General features: G+C 51.6%; 1 protein-coding gene across 7 annotated transcripts in view; it reads left to right on the top strand.

Moving 5' to 3' along the window:
- PIK3CD (phosphatidylinositol-4,5-bisphosphate 3-kinase catalytic subunit delta) overlaps positions 1 to 17,179 on the top strand; it is a 55,704-nt gene that overhangs the window by 17,531 nt on the left and 20,994 nt on the right. Inside the window, exons 1-2 of one of the 7 annotated variants that reach the window (XM_029065764.2) lie at positions 10,622 to 10,726; positions 13,940 to 14,060. The exons of 3 other annotated variants lie outside the window; for them this stretch is intronic. The gene's annotated coding sequence lies outside the window, so the exon portion shown is untranslated. Of the gene's footprint in view, positions 1 to 10,621; positions 10,727 to 11,950; positions 12,202 to 13,939; positions 14,061 to 17,179 lie in introns of those variants that run through there. 3 more of the 7 variants (XM_029065766.2, XM_029065763.2, XM_029065765.2) reach the window with 3 other exon arrangements.

The raw sequence follows: 17,179 nt of genomic DNA, 5'->3' as shown, positions 1-17,179 counted from the left end.
CTCCGCTCCCAACAAAAACTCCTTACTCTAGGCTTCAAGGCTCTCCATCACCTCGCCCCTTCCTACCTCTCCTCCCTTCTCTCTTTCTACTGCCCACCCCGCACGCTCCGCTCCTCTGCCGCCCACCTCCTCACCATCCCTTGGTCTCGCCTATCCCGCTGTCGACCCCTGGGCCACGTCCTCCCACAGTCCTGGAATGCCCTCCCTCCTCACCTCCGTCAATCTAATACTCTTCCCCTCTTCAAATCCCTACTTAAAACTCACCTCCTCCAAGAGGCCTTCCCAGACTGAGCTCCCCCCTTTGTCCCTCTGCTCCCTCTACCCCCCTTCACCTCTCCGCAGCTAAACCCTCTTCTCCCCCCTTCCCTCTCCTCCTCCCCCCTCCCATCCCACCCCCTCAGCACTGTACTCGTCCGCTCGACTGTATATATCTTTACCATCCTATTTATTTTGTTTATTTGGTTTAATGAGATGTACATCACCCTGATTCTATTTAGTTGCCATTGTTTTTATGAGATGTTCTTCCCCTTGACTCTATTTATTGTCATTGTTCTTGTCTGTCTGTCTCCCCCGATTAGACTGTAAGCCCGTCAAACAGCAGGGACTGTCTCTATGTGTTGCCAACTTGTTCATTCCAAGCGCTTAGTACAGTGCTCTGCACATAGTAAGCGCTCAATAAATATTATTGAATGAATCCTTGACTCAGCTCTCTTTCACCCCAAACATCCAATCCGTCACCAAAACCTGCCGGTCTCACCTTCACAAGATTGCCAAGAATTGTCCTTTCCCTCCATCCAAACAGCTACCGTGCTGGTACAAGCTCTCATAATATCCCGACTCAGCCTCCTCTCTAATCTCCCTTCCTCCCGTCTCTCCCCACTCCAGTCTATTCTTCATTCCGCTACCCGGATCATCTTCCTTCAGAAACATTATGGGCATGTCACTCCCCTTCTTAAAAACCTCCAGTGGTTGTCTATCAACTTCTGCATGAAACAAAAACTCCTCACTCTTGGCTTCAAAGCTCTCCATCCCCTTGCCCTCTCGTACCTCTCCTCTCTTCTCTCTACTGCCCACCCCCTGCTCTTCGCTCCTCTGCCGCTCACCTCCTCACAGTCCCCGTTCGCGCCTGTCCCGCCGTTGACCCCTGGCCCACGTCCTACCGTTGTCCTGGAATGCCCTCCCTCCTCACATCCGCCAAACTAACTCTCTTCCCCCTTCAAAGCCCTACTGAAAGCTCACCTTCTCCAGGAGGCCTTCCCAGACTGAGCCCCTCTTTCCCTCTGCTGTGCTTATTTGTATATATTATTACCCTATTTATTTTGTTAATGTGGTGTATAGCTCCATGATTCTATTTATCTTGATGATGTTGTCTTGTTTCGTTTTGTTGTTTTGCTTAGCTGTCTGTCTCCCCTGTTTAGACTGTGAGCCCGTCATTGGGCAGGGATTGTTTCTATCTGTTGCCGAATTATACATTCCAAGCGCTTAGTACAGTGCTCTGCATATAGTAAGCGCTCAATAAATGCAATTGAATGAATGAATGAATGAATATTGGTCTCCTATCTGCCTCCTCTTCTCTGTGTTCTCTGTCTCTGGGTATCCCTTCCTTTCGGGGTTTCCCAACTCTGTCTTATCTTGCTCTATCTCTCACTTAGTCTGGCAGTCTGTCTTCCTGCTTTTTTGTCTGTGCTCCTTCCAAAGCTTCAGACACGGTCACTGGTTTCCCGACCGTTTTTATTGCTGGAGAGCCCCGTCCAAAGGCGGGTAGGCAGTGCTGTCTTCCTGGCTTTGGCTGCACAAAGACCTAAGAATACGGCGGCCAGGGACAGGGCTTTGGAGCTGTTGGAGCTTCATTCATTCATTCAATGGAATTTATTGTGCATTTACTATGTACAGAGCACGGACTAAGTGGTTGGGAGAGTACAATATAACAATAAAAAGACACATTCCCTGCCCACAAGGAGCTTACTTCTTGGGGATCTGGGACAAGAAAGATGGTGAAGGGCCCGGGGGGCTGGAAAAAGAGTGGAGGGGGACTTATGGGAAGCCCAGGAGCATAGGTGCCCCCTTTTATGGTATTTGTTAAGCTCCTACTATATGCCAGTCACTGTACTAAGCGCTGGGGTAGAAGCATTGCTTAGTGAAAAGAGCACGGGCTTTGGAATCAGAGGACATAGGTTCTAATCCCGGCTCTGCCACTCGTCTTCTGTGTGATCTTGGACAAGCCACTTCACTTCTCTGTGCCTCAGTTACCTCATCCATAAAATGGGGATTAAGACTGTTGAGCCCCACTTGGGACAACCTGATTACCTTGTATCTACCCCACTGCCTCGAACAGTGCTTGGCACATAGTAAGCACTTAGCAAATACCATAACATCATACAATACCAGTGCTTAGAACAGTGCTAGGCACTAAGTAAGCGCTTAACAAATATGATAATGCCATACAATACCAGAACTTAGAACAGTGCTTGGCACATAGTAAGTGCTATTATTATACAAGCCATTCAGGTTAGACACAGTCCCTGCCCCATGTAGGGTTCACGGTCTCAATCCCCATTTTACAGATGAGGAAACTGAGGCGCAGAGCAGTGAAGGGACTTGTCCAAGGTCACACAGCGAGACGAGTGACGGCTGAGAAGGGAGGTGGACCCGAAGGGAGGTTGATCTGATCGTTTAGACTGTGAACCCGTCATGGGGCAGAGACGGTCTCTCTCTGTTGCCGAGTTGTCCATTCCAAGCGCTTAGACCAGTGCTCTGCACAGAGGAAGCACTCAATAAATACCATTGAGCAGCGTGGAGAAGCAGCGTGGCTCAGTGGAAAGAGCCCGGGCTTGGGAGTCAGAGGTCATGGATTCTAATCCCGACTCCGCCACTTGTCAGCTGTGACTTTGGGCAAGTCACTTCACTTCTCTGTGCCTCAGTTTCCTCATCTGTAAAATGGGGATGAAGACTGTGAGCCCCACATGGGACAACCTGATCACCTTGTCTCCCCCAGCGCTTAGAACAGTGCTTTGCACATAGTAAGTGCTTAACAAATACCATCATTATTATTATTATTGAAATGGGGATTAAGGCTGTGAGCCTCAAGTGGGACAACCTGATTATCCTGTCTCTCCCCCAGCACTCGGAACAGTGCTTTGCACGTAGTAAGTGCTTAACAAATACCATTATTATTATTATTATTAATAATAAAATGGGGATTAAGGCTGTGAGCCTCACCTGGGCCCACCTGATTATCCTGTATCTCCCCAGCACTTAGAACAGTGCTCTGCACATAGTAAGCACTTAACAAATATCATTATTATTATTATTAAAATGGGGATTAAGGCTGTGAGCCTCACGTGGGACAACCTGATTGTCCTGTATCTCCTCCAGCGCTTAGAACAGTACTCTGCATATAGTAAGCACTTAACAAATTCATTCATTCATTCAATAGTATTTATTGAGCGCTTACTATGTGCAGAGCACTGTACTAAGCGCTTGGAATGTACAAATCGGTAACAGATAGAGACAGTCCCTGCCCTTTGACGGGTTTACGGTCTAATCGGGGGAGACGGACAGACAAGAACAATGGCAAAAAATAGAATCGAGGGGAAGAACATCTCATTAAAACAATAGCAAATAAATAGAATCAAGGTGATGTACATCTCATTAGCAAAATAAATAGGATAATGAAGATATATACAGTTGAGCGGATGAGTACAGTGCTGAGGGGATGGGATGGGAGAGGGGGAGGAGCAGAGGGAAAGGGGGGCGAAGAGGGTTTAAATAATAATGTTGGTATTTGTTAAGCGCTTACTATGTGCAGAGCACTGTTCTAAGCGCTGGGGTAGACACAGGGTAATCAGGTTGTCCCACGTGAGGCTCACAGTTAATCCCCATTTTACAGATGAGGTAACTGAGGCCCAGAGAAGTGAAGTGACTTGCCCACAGTCACACAGCTGACAAGTGGCAGAGCTGGGAGTCGAATTCATGACCTCTGACTCCGAAGCCCAGGCTCTTTCCACTGAGCCACGCTGCCTGTTTAAAACAGCTTCCTAGTCGGGGCACCTGGATTTCGATGCTACTGTGACCACGGGCAAGTCATTAACTTCTGCCTCAAGTTTCCTCATCTCTAAAATGGGGAAGCAGCATGGCTCAGTGGAAAGAGCCTGGCTTCGGAGTCAGAGGTCATGGGTTCGACTCCCGGCTCTGCCACTTGTCAGCTGTGTGACTGTGGGCAAGTCACTTCACTTCTCTGTGCCTCAGTTCCCTCATCTGTAAAATGGGGATTAAAAGTGTGTGAGCCCCACATGGGACAACCCGATGACCCTGTATCTCCCCCAGCACTTAGAACAGTGCTCGGCACCTAGGCAGCGCTTAACGAACACCAACATTATTAAAACGGGGATTAACTGTGAACCTCACGTGGGGCAACCTGATGACCCTGTATCTCCCCCAGCGCTTAGAACAGCGCTCTGCACATAGTAAGCGCTTAACAAATACCAACATTAGTATTATTATATTAAACACCTGGTCTTTCCTATGCCCACCTGGTACAGAGACTTGCTGATTGCATTGCCTCTGCCCCAGTATGCTTAGTACAGTGCTTGGCGTACCAACATGATGCTTATTACTATGGAATGAATGAAGGGAGAAGGAAATAGCGGAAAGAGTGACGCTGTGAGCCGCAGAGGCTGAGGAAGGGAGGGTGAAAGGAGGGGAGAGGAGGGGGCTCCCCTCAAGTCCTCCGCCTGGGCCCGACCTCCCTCGCCGAGCGTCCGCTCAGCTCGAGGCCTGCGGCGGGTGAGCGCGCGCGCGCGCCCCCTGCCGGACCCGAGAAGCAGCCCTCGGGCTCCTCGGCCTCCAAAATCCCAATAAAATGGTGGTATTTGTTAAGCGCTTACTATGTGCCAAGCACTGGTCATACATTCAATAGTATTTATCGAGCGCTTACTATGGTGGTATTTAAGCGCTTACTATGTGCAAAGCACAGGTCATTCATTCATTCAATAGTATTTATCGAGCGCTTACTATGGTGGTATTTGTTAAGTGTTTACTATGTGCAAAGCACTGGTCATTCATTCATTAGTATTTATTGAGCGCTTACTATGTGCCAAGCACTGGTCATTCATTCATTCAATAGTATTTATCGAGTGCTTACGATGGTGGTATTTGTGGTGTTTACTATGTGCAAAGCACTGTTCATTCATTCATTAGTATTTATTGAGCGCTTACTATGGTGGTATTTGTTAAGCGCTTACTATGTGCAAAGCACTGGTCATTCATTCAATAGTATTTATCGAGAGCTTACTAAGGTGGTATTTGTTGTGCTTACTATGTGCAAAGCACTGGTCATTCATTCATTCAATAGTATTAATAATAATAATAATGTCGGTATTTGTTAAGCGCTTACTATGTGCAGAGCACTGTTCTAAGCGCTGGGGTAGACACAGGGGAATTAAGTTGTCCCACGTGGGGCTCACAGTCTTAATCCCCATTTTACAGATGAGGTAACTGAGGCACAGAGAAGTTAAGTGACTTGCCCAGAGTCACAGTACTATGGTGGTATTTGTTAAGCGCTTACTATGTGCAAAGCACTGTTCATTCATTCATTCATTCAATAGTATTTATCGAGCGCTTCCTATGGTGGTATTTGTTAAGCGTTTACTATGTGCAAAGCACTGTTCATTCATTCAATAGTATTTATTGAACGCTTACTTTGGTGATATTTGTTAGGCGCTTACTATGTGCAAAGGACTGTTCATTCATTCATTCATTCATTCAATAGTATTTATCGAGGGCTTACTATGGTGGTATTTGTTAAGTGTTTACTATGTGCAAAGCACTGTTCATTAGTATTTATTGAGCGCTTACTTTGGTGGTATTTGTTAAGCGCTTACTATGTGAAAGCACTGTTCATTCATTCATTTATTCAATAATAATAATAATAATGCTGGTATTTGTTAAGCGCTTATTATGTGCACAGCACTGTTCTAAGTGCTGGGGTAGATACAGGGTCATCAGGTGATCCCATGTGAGGCTCACAGTCTTCATCCCCATTTGACAGATGAGGGAACTGAGGCCCATTGAAATGACTTGCCCAAAGTCACCCAGTTGATAAGTGGCAGAGCTGGGATTGATGATGATGGTATTCGTTAAGCGCTTACTATGTGCAGAGCACTGTTCTAAGCGCTGGGGTAGATACAGGGTCATCAGGTGGTCCCACGTGAGGCGCCCAGTCTTCACCCCATTTTACAGATGAGGTCACTGAGGCCCAGAGAAGTGAAGTGACTTGCCCACAGTGACACAGCTGCCAAGTGGCCGAGGGGAGATTCGAATCCATGACCTCTGCCTCCCAAGCCCGGGCTCTTTCCACTGAGCCACGTTGCTGAGGTCACTAAGGTCCAGTGAAGTGACCAGCCCAAGGTCCCCCAGCTGGGAAGCGGCGGAGACGGCATTCGAACCCACGACCTCTGACCCCCAGGCCTGGGCTCTTGCCACTGAACCACGCTGCTTCTCTGACAAACAGGGTCAAACGGGGCCGCGCGCGGAGGCGACAGGCGTCCTTGGGAGCGCGCGCTGCTCTGTGCTGTGGCCACCACAGAGTTCCTCCCCTCTCCCCACGCAGCCCATTGAGGGGCCCACACCGGCCTTTCGGGCGCCTTTCCTCCTCCTCCCTCACCTCCCTTCCCTTCTTCTAAACCCTAACTCGCACACTCCGCCCCTCTGCTGCTAACCTCCTTACTGGGCCTTGGTCTCACCTGTCGCGCCGTCTACCCCGGCCCACGTCCTGCCTCTGGCCTGGAACGCCCTCCCTGCTCACATCCTCCATCCTCACATCCTCGATTTGACTGTGAGCCCGTCATTGGGCAGGGATGGTTTCTATCTCTCAATTGTCCATTCCAAGCGCTTAGTACAGTGCTCTGCGCCTAGTAAGCGCTCAATAAATACAATTGAATGAATCCTCCAGTCACTCTTCCCCACCCCAGCACTGTGCTCATTTGTATATATTTTTATTACTCTATTTATTTTGTTAATGAGGTGTACATCCCCTTGATTCTATTTATTGCTATTAAGTTGTCTTGTTTTTGTCCATCTGTCTCCCCCAACTAGACTGTAAACCCATCGATGGGCAGGGATTGTCCCTATCTGTTGCCGAAATGTACATTCCAAGCGCTTAGTACAGTGCTCTGCACAGAGAAGCAGCATAGCTCAGTGGAAAGAGCCCAGACTTGGGAGTCAGAGGTCATGGGTTTGAATGCCAGCTCTGCCACTTGTCAGCTGTGTGACTGTGGGCAAATCATTTCACTTCTCGGTGCCTTAGTTACCTCATCTGTAAAATGGGGATTAACTGTGAGCCTCACGTGGGACAACCTGATTACCCTGTATCTACGCCAGCACTTAGAATAGTGTTCTGCACAGAGTAAGCGCTTAACAAATACCAACATTATAGTAAGCGCTCAATAAATACTATTGAATGAATGAATGAATGAATCTTCACCCCCTTCAAAGCCCTACTGTAGGCATACCTCCTCCAAGAGGCCTTCCCAGGTTAAATCCCCTTTTCCTCAGCTCCCTCTCCCTTCTGCCTCACCATGACTTGCTCCCTACTCTCTTCCCCCCATCCCCACCCCACATCACTTATGTATCTCTATTTGATAGATAGAGATAGATAAGTCTCTTTCTGACAATCTGAGATAGATTGTCTCTATCTATTGCCCAATTGGAAATTCCATTCATTCATTCAATAGTATTTATTGAGCGCTTACTATGTGCAGAGCATCATACTAAGCACTTGGAATGTACAGTTTGGCAACAGATAGAGACCATCCCTGCCTATTGATGAGCTTACAGTCTAATGGGGGAGACAGACAAAAACAAGACAATCACGATAAATAGAATCAAGGGGATGCGCTTAGTATAGTGCTCTGCACATAGTAAGCACTCAATAAATACTACTGAATGAATGAATCTACATGTATATATCTATAATTCTATTTATTGACAGCTCTTTACTTCTATTGATGTCTGCTCCCCCCGCCCCACCCAGACTGTGAGCCCGTTGCAGGCAGGGATTGTCTCTCTTCATTGCTGCACTGTACTTTCTAATAATAATAATAATGATGGTATTTGTTAAGCGCTTACTCTGTGCCAAGCACTGTTCTAAGTGCTGGGGTAGGTACAAGGTCCTAATAATAATAATTATGGTATTTGTTAAGCGCTTCCTATGTGCAGAGCACTGTTCGAAGCACTGGGATAAATACAGGGTAATCAGATTGTCCCACGTGGGGCTCACATTTTTTTAATCCCCATTTTAACAGATGAGGTAACTGAGGCCCAGAGATGTTAAGTGACTTGCCCAAGGTCACAAGCAGACAAGTGGAGCTGGGATTAGAACCCACGACCTCTGACTCACAAGCCCGGGTTCTTTCCACTGAGCTATGCTGCTTCTTGTCCATCAGGTTGTCCCATGTGGGGCTCATGGTCTTAATCCCCATTTTATAGATGAGGGAACTGAGGCACAGAGAAGTTGTGACTTGCCCTAAGTCACTCAGCTGACCAGTGGCGGAGCCGGGATTAGAACCCACGACCTCTGACTCCCAAGCCTGTATTCTTTCCACTAAGCCACGCTGCTTGCTCTGCATATAGTAAGAGCTCAAGAAATATGATTGAATGAACTTCGGTTCCCGGTCACTTCTCCGGGCCCCATCGGCCTGATGATGGCGGGCAGGCTGACCCGAGCCGAGGGCCGCCACCTCCCGACTCCGCCACTTTTCTGCTGTGTGACCTTGGACAAGTCACTTCACTTCTCTGTGCCTCAGTTCCCTCATCTGTAAAATGGAAGTTAAGGCTGTGAGCTCTCTGTGGGACGGGGCTTATGTCCAATCCAATTTGCTTCCTTCCACCTCAGTGCTTAGTACAGTGCCTGGCACATAGTAAGCACTTAACAAATACCATTATTATTATAATTCCTCTCCTCCCCACCCCCCCACGGCGTCCGGGTGGAGGGTTCGAGGCACCCCCACCTTCCAGGCCTGATGGCTTCAAACTTCAGCTCCTGAGCATTTGTGCCCTGTAAACTCCTTATGGGCGAGGGATATGTTTGTTAATTCTGTCGTATTATACTCTCTCAGGCGCTTAGTACAGTACTTCACACATAGTAAGCGCTCCATAAACACCACTGATTGATAGATTGACCCTTACGGTTCAGGGGCAACTCCCCAGGGAGTCTAAGTGGACATGCAAGGAAGCCAAGGCAGTTCAGGCCTGGCCAGGATTTATAGCAAAAACCCTGGCTTTGGGTCCGGTGCCGTTCTGATGGATAATAATAATGTTGGTATTTGTTAAGTGCTTACTATGTGCAGAGCACTGTTCTAAGCACTGGGGTAGATACAGGGTAATCAGGTTGTCCCATGTGAGGCTCACAGTCTTAATCCCCATTTGACAGATGAGGCAACTGAGGCCCAGAGAAGTGAAGTGACTTGCCCACAGTCACACAGCTGACAAGATAAATAATAATAATAGTATTTGTTAGGCGCCTACTATGTACGGGACACTGCAGCGTGGCTCAGTGGAACGAGCCCGGGCTTGGGAGTCAGAGGTCATGGGTTCGAATCCCAGCTCCGCCGCTTATCAGCTGTGTGACTTTGGGCCAGTCACTTCACTTCTCTGCGCCTCAGTTACCTCATCTGTAAAATGGGGATTAACTGTGAGCCTCACCTGATGACCCTGTATCTCCCCCAGCGCTTAGAACAGTGCTGTACCCATAGTAAGCGCTTAACAAATACCAAATACCAACACTATTATTATTATTATTATTATCATACCCCAGAGCTAAGAACAGTGCTCTGCCCAGAGCAAACGCTTAACAAATACCAAATACCAACACTATTATTATTATTATTATACCCCAGAGCTAAGAACAGTGCTCTGCCCATAGCGAACGCTTAACAAATACCAAATACCAACACTATTATTATTATTATTATACCCCAGAGCTAAGAACAGTGCTCTGCCCATAGCGAACGCTTAACAAATACCAACACTATTATTATTATACCCCAGAGCTAAGAACAGTGCTCTGCCCATAGCGAACGCTTAACAAATACCAAATACCAACACTATTATTATTATTATTATACCCCAGAGCTAAGAACAGTGCTCTGCCCATAGCAAACGCTTAACAAATACCAAATACAACACTATTATTATTATTATTATTATACCCCAGAGCTAAGAACAGTGCTCTGCCCATAGCAAACGCCTAACAAATACCAACATCATTATTAATTATTATCCTGCCGCTTCCACGCCCGGGAGTTAAGCTTTGCAGGCGTCAAGCTTCGCGGTTGTGGATGCTAATCCTCCTCTTCCTTCTCCTTCCTCTTTTCCGTCTTCCTCCTCCGGGAGTGGGTGGGCGCGGGGCTGAGGAATTTTGCTCCGGTCCCCGACCGGTCTCTTGCGGCGGCTTTGGGGCCTGAGAATTTTCCGACATTCCCCGGGCGGCGGCAGGTCCCCTCGGCCCCTCCCTCCCCTCGGCCCGGCCCGGCCCGGCCCGGCCCAGCCCAGCCCGGCCCGGCCCGGCCCAGCCCAGCCCAGGGCTGCTGCTCCGGACCGAGCGCGCAGCACAGCGCCCGAGCCCCGTCCGTCCCCCCGCCCCGCCGTCCATCCCCTCCGCCTTCATGCCGGAGCCCGGAGGAACAGCAGGAGGGCACCCCGGGCCAGCCTCGTCCGGGCCGGACAGGTCAGTGCATCCCAGGGTGCGACCCCCATCCCGACTCCTAGCCGTCCACTTTAGGACGAGGATCCTCTCCTCGCTCAGCCCCTCCTTGCTGGACGCCTCTTCTTCTTCCCTTCCTCCCCGCACCCCAAGCTGGATGCCTCAGGACCGACCGCTCCCCCGCGGGGGCCGGGAATAATCCCCCCCTTTCGCGCAGCCGGCCCTCTCTCCTTCTGCATCCCCAGTGAGTGTCCCGGGACCCCCTCCCCTTTTCCTCTCCCCTCCCACCAGGGGGGAGAGGAAATAATCCCCTCTCCCCTTCCCTGTCCCCACAGCCTCCCTCCCAAGTTCTGCGTGTCTGGTGCATTTGTGCCTTCCCGCCCCGGAGGCTTCGTCCATCGACCTCTCGGCCCGGGCCCTCGTCGAGCCCCTCTGCGACCAGTGCCGCCCCTCGGCTCCCCCCTGCCCCCCTCCCGAGCGACCCCAGATTGTGGAGGTGGAGGGAGGGCGTGTGGTGGCGGTGATGATGGTGGGAGCTGCGCCTCAGCCCCCCACCCTCCTCTGCCCCTTCCTCCCCCAACACATTCGAGGCTTGGGGTTGAATGGTTGGAGATGCGTAAATCCTTGTGTCCTCTGTGGGGTGACTTGTGTGCAGCCCCCTCCCCGGCCCCGGCTGGGCTCCATTCCTATCAGGGTGGGGGCCGGTCCTCCCCTCCCCCTGCCGCAGCGACCCTCCCCCTCCAGGCCTTCCTAGGAATGGGGAGAGGTGGGGGGCCTTCATCTCCTGACACCGTATTCTCCTCCTCCTCCCGAACCTTGCTTTGTCCATCTTGGGGCGGCTGCGGGAGGGAGAGGCGGGCCGGGCCGACTCCTGCCAGAAGAACGCAGCAACCCCAGGCTATTGATCAGATAGAGATCAATGAGAGAGAGAGAGGAGGATGTGAGGAAGCAGACGGGCACAGGGGAGGTGGGCCCGGGCCCAGAAATAAAGAGAAGAGGGGCGGCGACACGGATTATTCGTTGCCAGAGGGTGTCGGGCGAATGGGCAGTGTAGAGGTTGAACTGCACCAATTCGCACCAATTTTATTTGTTTGCGTTTGTTTTTGTGGGCGCGCGTGTCTGCGCGCGCCCTGAAGGGGCTGGAAGTCTGAGGTCCCTCCCTTCCTCCTCCCCACCACCCCGGTTCCCAGTAGGATGAGCGAAACCATCAACTCTGCTGATAGAGCGATTTGTTGGCGTCAGGCTCTTTGCTTGTTCCTGCTTTGAGCCATTTATTTTCTTCTCCTTTTTTCCCCCTGCAGAGGGGCAGGAGGAGTGATCGGTCTGTGCTCTGCCTAAGCTAAATGTTGCCCTTGAAACAGAGCGCCTGAGGGAGGTTGAGAAAATGATGGTGAACCCCTAGCATGTTCTGGAGTCCCAACCCGGGGTGCGTTTCCTCTCCGGAGGACTGTCTCTCTTGCACCTCGTGCTGCTCTCCAGTAGCAGAGACCCCGTTCCTGGTGAGCTCAGCCTTCAGTTTCGGGATCCTTGACCTGCCTTCCGCATCCCTTTTTTTTTTTCCTGCTCTTCATTCTCACCCTCTTCCCCTCTTCTCTCCTTACCTCTTGGTTTCTATCCCGCGGTCTCTCTCTCTACCTCTCAGTATCTCAACCCCTCGTTTTCTCCGCCTCTCTTTTCGGTCTCTCTTTACCTCTCTGACTTTGTTTCTCTTTGTCTCTCTCCCTTGTTTTCTCTGTCCCTCCACTCCCCCAGTGCTTCGTATTCCAGAAGACTTTTAAAGCACTTCCCCTGTTAGTCTGTCGCCCTTCACCCCATCCACCCGCTCTGTGTGTGGACTGGCTCTCGTTTTCTCTGCTGTTGACTTGGCCTGGCTGTGGCTGCCCGGTGTGTGTACCCCAAGCCTTTGCTGCTCAGGATGGAGCTTGGTTAGGTGGAGGGAATGAGGGAATGAACCGCCTCGTCCTATTGCTGGTCCTTTTCATCGGGGCCTATGAAGGTCCTGGCCAGGGGCCAAAAGGGGGAGAAGGCAGCAGACAGGCTGTCCGGACCCTGCCTCTTCTTGTCTCCCTTCTCCCTCTTCCGTTTCTCCACTCCCCAGATCATGCTCTTCTTTATAATAATAGTAACTCTGGTATTTCTTAAGCACTTACTATGTGTCGAGCACTGTACGCTAAGGTCTGGGGTAGATACTAGGTAATCAGGCCTCACGTATGGCTCGCAATCTACGTAGGGGGGAGAACGGCATGGGGAAGTGGATAGAACACGGGCTTGGGAGTCAGAAGGTCATGGTTTCTAATCCTGGCTCTGCCACTTGTCTGCTGTGTGACCTTAGGCAAGTCACTTCACTTCTCTAGGCCTCAGTTCTCATCTGTAAAATGGGAAATAAGACAGGGAGCCTATGTGGGACACGGTCAATGTCCAATACGATCTAAGTTCTCTCATCTGCAACATAGGGACTCAATATCTATTAATAATAATAATAATAATAATAATGACATTTGTTACCATCATTATTATTATTTGCTTGTGGCCACCCCAGCACTTAGTATGGTTCCTGGCACATAGTAAGCGCTTAACAGATTTCATAATTAGTAGTAGTATTATCAGACATTGAATCCCCATGTTGAGATGAAGGAATTTAGACACAGAGAATCTGTGATTGCCCAAGGTCACACAGAAATTATGTAGTGGATCTGGGATTAGAACCCCGGTCCTCTGACTCCCAGGCCTGTACCCCTTCCGCTAGGCCATGCTGCTTCTCATATCCCCATCCCCAGCCTAGTATTCATTTTCTTTTGGGATTGTGTGTTTGGGGCTGGAGGAGAGATCAGTCTGAGCTTGGCGAGGGGGAGGGTGATTCCAAATTCAGGAGAACATTCTTCTAGGCAGCTGAGCGAGGAGAGCCAGACCCGAGATGGGGAGCGGCTGAGGCCTGGGGTGCCAGTGTGCTGACAGTTCAGTTACTTTGCTTGAAAAAAAAAAAGTGTCTGAAAATGTTCTGAGTCATCATTATATTCCTGGTTCTGGCCCTGGGAATGCTCTGATTTTGTTTCTGTCGCACAGGGAGAGTGGGGGAGGACTGGGGGGACGAGGGGGTCGAGGACGGTACAGTCGCTGGGGAGGCCTGTGGATTAAGGCATAGCTGGACTGGGAGAAGAGAAGGGGGCCCGGGGAGTCTGAGAAAGGGGTCCGGGACCCTCGGCTCCTGGCCATGTTTTCTTTCTGATTTGGTGACAGAAGTGTCGAGAGTGAGATTGAAGAAGCCACGGCATGAAGCACAGCACTTCCATGACCCCTCTGATCGCTTGGTCCCAGGGGATTCCACCACTGCCAGTTGTCCCAGTGCCAGCCCAGAGAGGTGGGTCGAACAGGGCCAGCCAGCCCCCGTTTTGGAGAAGGGTGGGGTTGATGGAGGGAAACTGAGGGCTGAGGGGGAGGGCCTAACCCTGAAACCACCCCTCCCTCCACCCCTCCACCTGCGAGAGTCAGGATTTGCTCTCAGGGTGTTGGCTGCCAGCCCCTTGCCTTCTCAGTAGCCGCAGACGAAAGAGGACTTGTCTGTGGGGGGTGCGGGAGGGAGGAGGCATGGCCCTGGGTGGGGGTGTGAGAAGGAGAGTGGGATGAAGTCAGGAATAGGGTGGTGACTGCAGTGTCTTTTTTTCCGTCCAGTGAGATCAGCAGACGAGGGAGTCATCTCACTAGACCTGGGGTGGGGACGGAAGGGGGGCTTTGTGGCTTGAACTGGCGATAAACAGCTACTGGCTTCGAGTGGCAAAGCACGACCCCAGCCCTCAGTTGGACTCCTGCCCCTGACCAGAATGGTGGCTGTTTTGGAGGAGGGAAGGAGGAAGAGAGGAAGGGAGACTGACCGGCCTGAGGCTTTTTTGGTGTTTTTAGGGGTTTGGCTGGGCCTCCTCTGGCACAGCAGATGTGCAGAGCCGGTGCTGGGAAGGGAAAACCAGAGCTTCCTCTGGGGCCCTCAGAACCGGAGCATTTTAAAGGAGCCTTGCAAATAGGCCCCTCACTCAAGCACAGTGAGTCCCCAGTCTGCCTGGCAAGGGCTAGAGAAGGCCAGTCTACTCCCCATGTCCCTCCTGCCGGTTGACGGGAATGGTAAACTGGGATGGTGTGTCAGGTGACCGCAGGGTTCCTGGGGGCCAAGGCGGTTGGGAGCTGGTTGGTTGCCATTGACTTTGCTTTCTGGGAGCTCTGCCTGGAGACCCCATAGGTTGGCAGGCCGGGGCTGGAGACTTGGGCCGCCGGTGATGGGTTGGTTAAGTTCCTGAGTCCGCTTTATGGTGAGGACCTCAGACATTGCGGGCGAGTCTTGGCCCGGGGCCAGGGGGAGTGAACCGGGTGGACTTGACTCGGTTCTGTCAGCTGCTGCTTGGGGAAGGAGTAAGGCCCCCTCCCTGTTCTTACCTCCCCTGAGACCCACCCTGCAGGATCTGGTTTCAGGATGGGTGTGGGCCCGGCCTCCTGGAGGGTCCAGGACGGATCTCTCCTTCTGAGGCCCCCACCAGGGCGTGGACAGTGTTGGGAGCTCCGATGTCTGTTTGCCACAAGTTCTGCCATTTCGAAGGAGCTGAAACAGCACCTGGAGGGGACAGTCCTCAGGTTCCTCTGATCCTCAGCTGGCTCCGACTCCAGGAGAACAGTCCTTGGACACAAACCAGCTCAGCCTCCCCAAGCAGAGGATGGCGCTGCCATTCTGCATGGTTGGCGGCGGTGGCAGTGGGGTGGCCAGTCGGCCTCCCGGGCCCTGGAACTCCCTCCGATTGGCAGGAGTCTCCAGCCAGCTGCCCGTCAGCTGGAGTCCTCTTCCTCTCCCGGCTGTAGCAGGATGGCCGCTGAAGCCCTGTTGCCAAGGCCCAGGAGTGGCCATATCCATCGTGCACACTGCCATTAACTCTGGCATTTGTTCCGGGCTCAGGCTTGGAGGAGAGGAGAGGGTCTGGGAGAAAAGCCCCATACTCCCCACGGCTGCTGGGTTATGCTGGGTTTGGAGTGGGCCTAGGAACCCCAGCTGGGTTGTGGCGGGTTAGGACACTGCAGGGGCTGAGGGTCTTTTTCCAGTGGTACAAGTTGGTTTTGTGGCGCTGACTCCCTCTTGCCACTGGTCAGCAGAAAAGACTGACTTGGGTCCTCTTTCCATGCTGAGTAAGCTTCCTGGATCCGTTTTCTCCTTACCCACAGGCTTCGCCTTGCTCTCTTGATTTCCCCCAGGGGCTATGTCTCGCTGCCTTGCAGGACCAAGCATGCAGAGTAAATAGCAGTGACTTATCCTAGCCACCCTCTGCACCTGTCGCCCTTATGCGAAATGCACACACACACACCCTCCATTCCCCTACCCACTGACCAAACCTGGATTTGGGTTGGCCAGTCCCAGTGTCCATGCTGCTGATCAGACTCCATCCTAATTGCTTGGGGGGGGTTCGTGGATCTGCCTGGCAGTGCCTGCGCCGGGGTTCTGTCCAGAGATATGTTTTCCCTCCTCTCATTTTTCCTCCCTCTCCCCTCCCCCTTCCGCTCCAGCTTACATTAGCCATCCCCTCAAACAAGGTTAGCTGCTGGCCATATTGCATTAGTGGAGTCTTGCTTTCCATCTCCGATCCTTTTTCCGACCACGGCGGAGAGGCCGACTTTCCAGAGAGACGGCGTAGAAATATAGCGCAGCATCTAAATTGCCCACTGAGGCTTCTCCTGTTAGGGAAGCCCAGAGCGAGGGGAGAGGTGGAGAGGGAGGAAATGGAAGGGAGGATGGGGAAGGGAAGATTCAGAAGAGGGAGAGAAAGGGGAGGGTGAATCTACTAATGACCAGAAGAACACCCATCTGGACTGAGCCTGCCCAGTGTTGTCTGCCCTGGTCTCAGGCTGGACATCAGCTCTGGCCCTCTACCCTGTGGAAAGGCATCCCGAGACAGGGGACTGCCCTTCTCTATCCCACCCCACAAGGAACTGGGTTTCAGGCATGTGGGAGCTGAGCTCTTGTCCCCTAGTAGCTTAGGGTAGAGGTGCAGAGGGAGGATCTCTAACTGGGGAGATGGTGAGGCTATCTGAATGTGTCACCAGGCTGGCCTGGTGGCTGCCGATCATGTGTTTCCCTGGCAACCGTCCAGAGCGAGTCCAGACGAGCCCACTGAAAATGGGTCCCGTTTAAAGGGACCTTGGTTGGGGACTGTTTGAAATGCTCACTCTTCCCCAGCCCCACAGAAAGACCTTGGTCGAGCCTCCGTAGGGAAGAGTAGGGAATGCTGGGCAAGGAGGAGAGAAGCTGACACGTCTGACTTTTCACCTCCTTCTGGCCATCCCCAAGTGACATCGACTGTTTGGAAAATGGAGTGGAGCAGCTAGGGCTGCTGCTGCCAACCCGGAGCTAGGGGAACTGGTGAGGATTGTGGTCCGTTTGGCTGGCCATGGTCAAAGCCTGGCCCATGAGTGCTTGTGGAAGTATGTGGCCCTGCTCTGCAGTAGCTC

The sequence above is a fragment of the Ornithorhynchus anatinus genome, chromosome 5 (assembly GCF_004115215.2).
Source record: "Ornithorhynchus anatinus isolate Pmale09 chromosome 5, mOrnAna1.pri.v4, whole genome shotgun sequence".
Taxonomy (NCBI): domain Eukaryota; kingdom Metazoa; phylum Chordata; class Mammalia; order Monotremata; family Ornithorhynchidae; genus Ornithorhynchus; species Ornithorhynchus anatinus.
This window is presented reverse-complemented; position numbering and strand designations above follow the sequence as displayed.